The following is a 6,368-nucleotide window of genomic DNA, read 5'->3' as shown; positions in this document are numbered from 1 at the left end:
GTTCCTTCTGCTCCTGGAGGAAGCACATTAAAAAAGAAGTGTATGGTGAGGGTCTTTTCTGTTAAGACCTTCCACGAAACCCCCTCAGTTTTGGGGGTTTTGTTTGTTTGTTTAGAATTTTTGAAATGTGCTTTCCCTACTACATTTCAAGTTTTATTTCCCTCCTCCCCTATCTAGTTGCTAAACATTTTCTTGAACACACACACACACACCCCAACCTAAAAGAAAACGGGAGTTTTGTAAGTCAAAGCTTGACATTTAGAGAAAACAATGACTTTCTCTCTTTGTAAATGGAAATCAACCATGTATAAACTATAACTCTGCAGAGGTTATGAATTCATCCTTTACAAACAATAATGAGCATTTAGCCCTATAATAAATGAAGTGCCGTTAGCTGGTTTTGTTACGTTATTGTGTGGTCGCGTCTTGCTAAAGAGCCACTCCTCACATCTCACTGATGTGGATGAAAAACTGAGAGCAGTATGCTTGTTCTGCCAAGGAGAATTTTCCAGATGTGTGCACTCAACAGGCGAACGGTTCCCCAGGCCATCACCTCCCTAATGGGCCACAGAGATTAACTTGTTCATGGTGGGAGATCTCTCTCTCACCTGGAACCAGAACCTGGAGAGAGACTGTTAGTGTCTGTGTGGTGCACAGGCTCTTAGCAGTCTTATGAGCTAATTGTTGAATAAAATAATGAAGAACAAAGCAACCTAAATGTGTTAATGTCATTCCACCAAATTAATCATGTATTCCCTGTTTCGTGGCGATTGGTAGTTCATTTCACTTAAAAAAAAGTTTTCTGCCATAAGATTGAATAAAACTATATTCTGAAACCAAAGATAAAAAGACATAGAAATCTCAACAAGGATCCTTTAAAGGTCTACACTCTCTTCCAAAGTCAAGAGGGGGCAGCTGATCTCCATTGGAGGGTAGAGTCTTAACTTTTCAGAGACAGAAGAAGCTATAGTCCAATCCCTTCATTGTACAGATGAGAAAACTCAAGCCCAGATGAGTTAAAAGAGATGTGTTGCAACAAAGCTGGGACAGATCTCAGCTTTTCTGCTTCCCATCCTTCAACGCCATACTATAATCTATTCATTATCAGCATATTAAGTTGGAGTTTTGTAGGTGTATTACCCGAGTTATATCTGTTTATCCTATAGATCCTAGCCACATTTCAAACACATGGCATGGGCCACTATAATAACATACTCCATCAAACTAGTAATAACCTAGAAACAAGAATCTGATCTACATGCTAATATGCCTGGAATCCGGAATATACAATGTAATGTAATCTCAATCTAATGGCTTAATCAAGTAGCTAGTTTGACAGATTTTTTTTTTCAGTCAGATGGTGGGTTGTTTGGTAGAATTAATAGACTCCTTTGGAAACACAAAAGGACTAAGACACAAGTCAGAGCCGTGTTAACAGGAGAATTCTGGGCTGCTTTCTGCCAAGTAAATTTATATTCAAAGAGCAATTACTGAATGCAGTAACTACATCCACCCTAAACCAGGCAGCACTAAACTGGGAAATCAAAAACTGAGTCATACACATATGAGAGGATGAGAGATTTGGTCCTGAGACTATAATAATAATATGTTTGATCATGACATGCAAAGAACCATTTGAAAGATTTCCAGTCTATAAGAGAGGTACCAGATGAAGTGGCTGTAACCATACACAACTTTCATAGAATACCAATACGGAAATAATATTCAAACGGTAGTAAAGAGGCAGTCACAACCACATTCACAATTTTAGGAGAAAATTTTAAAAAGTTAACCCAGAATTGGAAGCCAACAAAAATATCATCATTAGGAGTGTTGGTTCCTATGAGCAATAACCGCGCAAAGTAGAGAGTCTTCAAGAAGAAATATTTGACTTGAGGTCAGCCTTTAAAGAAACAGTATTGCATTCATAAAGGCAAACTCATCCATAAGACCAAAGTGGACGATTAAAAATCAAGGTTTAACTTTAAAGGAACGTTTGACACCATGCTGGAGATAATTAACCATTTATGTCTTCATTTTTAAATCTACCCCTATGTTTAGAGGCCAGATTGCAAAATGTGCATTCTCTTCAACAGAGAGGACCACAGGTCGCCAGCGATTCTCGTGAGTCATTGAGTAGGCTGCCCAAGTACAAATAAGGAAACTCAAGAAAACATTTTCATTTCAAGGACCATTAGAAACAGAAAAAAAAGAGAGAGAGAGAGAAGGTCAGGGAAACCGAATTTCTTGCAAAGAAAGTTAGGTACTTTTAAACAGGAAACATTTAGAGAATGGAGAAAAAAGCTATAACCAAATACAAGGCAAAAACACATAGCTGACAATTCTCCCAGGGAATTGCTAACCTCTGACTGGTCTCTAGAGGCATAGGGAAGAAAGCAGGACCATTCACATGAAGAGCATTCCATGTTTCTGGGTATCTAAGCAGAGTCAGCCAACAGAGTTAATCGTGTGATAATCCTAGATAATTCCACCTCGTGATTCATTGAAAATGGATAGGGGCTTCCCTGGTGGCGCAGTGGTTGAGAGTCCGCCCGCCGATGCAGGGGACACGGGTTCGTGTCCCGGTCCGGGAAGATCCCACATGCCGCGGTGCGGCTGGGCCCGTGAGCCATGGCCGCTGAGCCTGCGCGTCCGGAGCCTGTGCTCCGCAACGGGAGAGGCCACAGCAGTGAGAGGCCCGCGTACCGCAAAAAAAAAAAAAAAAAAAAAAAAAAGGATGAAATGCTGGACAGTGCTCTTTGGGTCTTAAATAGCAGTGCAGGTCATCCCCTTCACACTTTCTCTGCCAATATGGAGCAGGGATTCAAGGGAAACTTACTGAGAAATATGAGTGAATAAATTATTTTGAAAGTTTCCTTGAGAATGAATGTGATTTAAAACCTGCAAAGGATGACTGTGGGATATCTGGAAAGACAGTTACTTGTATGAAGGATATTTATTTATCTTGGCAGAATATCTCTAATTGCATTGAAAATGCACAACAGCATTGCCTTCCTAAAATTAAAACATTTCTAAACTGCAAAACAAAATAAAATAAAATGTACAATAGCAATAACGGAGTACCAAAATATGAGATAAAGCCACAATTCATGGTGTTTCCATGGTCAACAAAGACCAGAAGGGAAATTAAAGCTCCAAGCTCTACGCAGAGGCACATCGGGCATTAGAGGCTCAGCCCTGCGCTTTGGAGGTCTCTTGGGGTTAGGACAGGAATGAGTCAAGGAGGGTTTGGCTCATCTGTGAATTCGCAGGATGCAAGTTCAGTAACAGTTCTTGGCTTTTAACTTCTACTACAGGAAATTAGAGGAAAAGCTGCATGATTAGTCTTGGTCACAATCTATGTTTTTTTTCTCCTTAGGGAATATTATGTTAAAATCCAGAGTCATTTTGTGCATGTTTTAAACATGTTCTACCCTGGTAATTTCATTTTATTCTGAGTTCTGCAGTGACTCAGAAACTTGATGATACTGTAGCTGGCGTGATTTTGTTGTATTTTCAGCCATGTCCTCCAAGCCTCCCAGTATATGCAGTTATCTTTGATGAACAGGACCTGATCAGTGTTTCAGGGGATGTGATGCCTGGGGTAATCTGAGGACAGAGCTGAGTCTCACCTAAAAGCCATAGTAGCACACTTCACCTCCCAGAGACCCTGAACAAGGCAGTCTTTTGAGTTTTACGTTAATTCTTTGGAGAAAAAATAGAAACTCTTTCATGGCAGGGTGGTATGTTTGGGGTAGCTTTGTAAATATGCACCTAAAAGTATCACCACCTGCTATTTTTTAAATCAATTTTTGTAAGCAATCAGATCTTTTCTCGTAGAGGGGCTGTGGGCAGAAGGCTAATGAATTCTACATTCTCCTCATCACCTGGTTTAAATTGCTTTTTACTCTGAGTACACAGTAATTGCTGTTTAAGTACATCTCAGCAGAATTTTATCCCAATGGAAATGGTCCACCCTCCTCCCCATGTAATCTCTTCAGAGGAAATGACAGACAAGGGGAGAATGGCTGACCTGCTCACGGATTGCCTTTCTTACAATCTGCTTCTTATGTATTCTGTGTATACTTTTCATAATTAACGGAATATTATTTCATGTACTCTAACCTTGCGGTTTATCTTGTGCCATGTTCTTTTAGTTCATTAAACAGTCTTTTTTTCCTACTGCCATTTCTGGGTTATCTGAGGGTGTCCCTACCAGCCACTCAAGAAAACTGCCTTCCCCAGGCCTCTGTTAGAATGGGAAATTTGCTACTCAAAGTGTAGTCTGGGAACTAATCGGATGGGCACTACCCAAGAGATGGTTAGGACTATAGAATCTCAGCCCCAGGCCAGACCTACTGAATCTGAAGCTGTATTTTAATAAGACCCCCAAGTGATTTATGTGCACATTAAAATTTGAGAATACTGGCCTATGAGACAACAAAAAGTTTATCATCAGTCTTTACACCCAAATATGTAGCTGCCAAGATGACGAAATCACCAGCTTCGCCTGCCCCTCTGATGCTACCATTTGGGTATTCCTTAGGCTAATATTTGAGCTGTTCACATTTACTGGATGAATAAACAGGCTTTCAGGAGTCCTTTCTTTTACTTGTCATGTGCTTCCCAGCTGCAGAAACAGCATATTTTGGAATCAAAAGCAGAAAAGCAGCACCTGGTTTGAAAGATCTGATAAATCTAAAGTACTTCTTTTCTGAAAGTCTTTCTGGTGTTTCTAAGGGAGAGGAAAAATACCCTCCAAAATTATTTTCCATGAAGAAATAAGAAAGAGACCAGTGTCCTTGTCCCCAGACTGAGGCACTGCAGCCCCCGCCTCTGCAGGAGATCCTCCAAAACCAGCAGCCTCCAATCATCCAGTCACCTAACATTGATAACTCAGGCGATCTGCAAAAGAAGCTTGTGCCCTTCGTCACAATATTAAACTCCTACCTAGCCCACAAGTCGAAGATGAAAGAGGGAGGCTGGATGGGAGCTGATGGGGTTGTCACCTGAACGACTGCCCCAAAACTACAGGTTCCCCAACCAGGGATAGAACCCACACCCCCTGCAGTTGCAGCACAGAGTCTTAACAACTGGACCAGCAGGGAATTCCCCCGATTTACAATTTTTATAGGATAGTAGGGGCCGTGTGGCTGACAGGGTCTTGGTGCTCCAGCCAGGTGTCAGGCCTGTGCCTCTGAGGTGGGAGAGCCGAGTTCAGGACATTGGTCCGCCAGAGACCTCCCGGCTCCATGTAATATCAAACGGCAAAAGCTCTCCCAGAGGTCTCCATCTCAACGCTAAGATCCAGCTCCACTTAACAACCAGCAAGCTACAGTGCTGGACACCCTATGCCAATCAACTAGCAAGACAGGAACACAACCCCACCCATTAACAGAGAGGCTGCCTAAAATCATAATAATCATAATAAGGTCACAGACACCCCAAAACACATGACCAGATGCAGTCCTGCCCACCAGAAAGACAAGGTCCAGCCTCATCCACCAGAACACAGGCACCAGTCCCCTCCACCGGGAGGCATACACAACCCACTGAACCAAGCTTAGCCACTGGGGGAAGACACCAAAAACAACAGGAACTACAAACCTGCAGCCTGCAAAATGGAGACCCAAAACACAGTAACTTAAGCAAAATGAGAAGACAGAGAAACACACAGCAGCTAAAGCAGCAAGGTTAAAAACCCAGCAGACCGAACAAATGAAGAGGAAATAGGCAGTCTACCTGAAAAAGAATTCAGAGTAATGATAGTAAAGATGATCCAAAATCTTGGAAATAGAATGGAGAAAATACAAGAAACACTTAACAAGGACATAGAAGAACTAAAGAGCAAACAAACAATGATGAACAACACAATAAATGAAATTTAAAACTTTCAAAAAGGAATCAATAGCAGAATAACTGAGGCACAAGAATAGATAAGTAACCTGGAAGATAACACAGTGGAAATAACTACTGCAGAGCAGAATAAAGAAAAAAGATTGAAAAGCATTGAGGTCAGTCTCAGAGACCTCTGGGATAACATTAAATGCACCAATATTTGAATTATAGGGGTCCCAGAAGAAGAAGAGAAAAAGAAAGGGACTGAGAAAACATTAAAGAGATTATAGTTGAAAACTTCCCTAATATAGGAAAGAAAACAGTCAATCAAGTCCAGGAAGCACAGAGAGTCCCATGCAGGATAAATCCAAGGAGAACCACACCAAGACACATATCAATCAAACTATCAAAAATTAAATACAAAGAAAAAATATTAAAAGCAGCAAGGGAAAAACAACAAATAGCATACAACGGAATCCCAATAAGGTAAACAGCTGATCTTTCAGCAGAAACTCTGCAAGCCAGAAGGG

The sequence above is a fragment of the Lagenorhynchus albirostris genome, chromosome 1, assembly GCF_949774975.1.
Source record: "Lagenorhynchus albirostris chromosome 1, mLagAlb1.1, whole genome shotgun sequence".
NCBI classification, from domain to species: Eukaryota; Metazoa; Chordata; class Mammalia; order Artiodactyla; family Delphinidae; genus Lagenorhynchus; species Lagenorhynchus albirostris.
The sequence above is the reverse complement of the archived record's forward strand: the minus strand, read 5'-3'. Positions refer to the sequence as shown.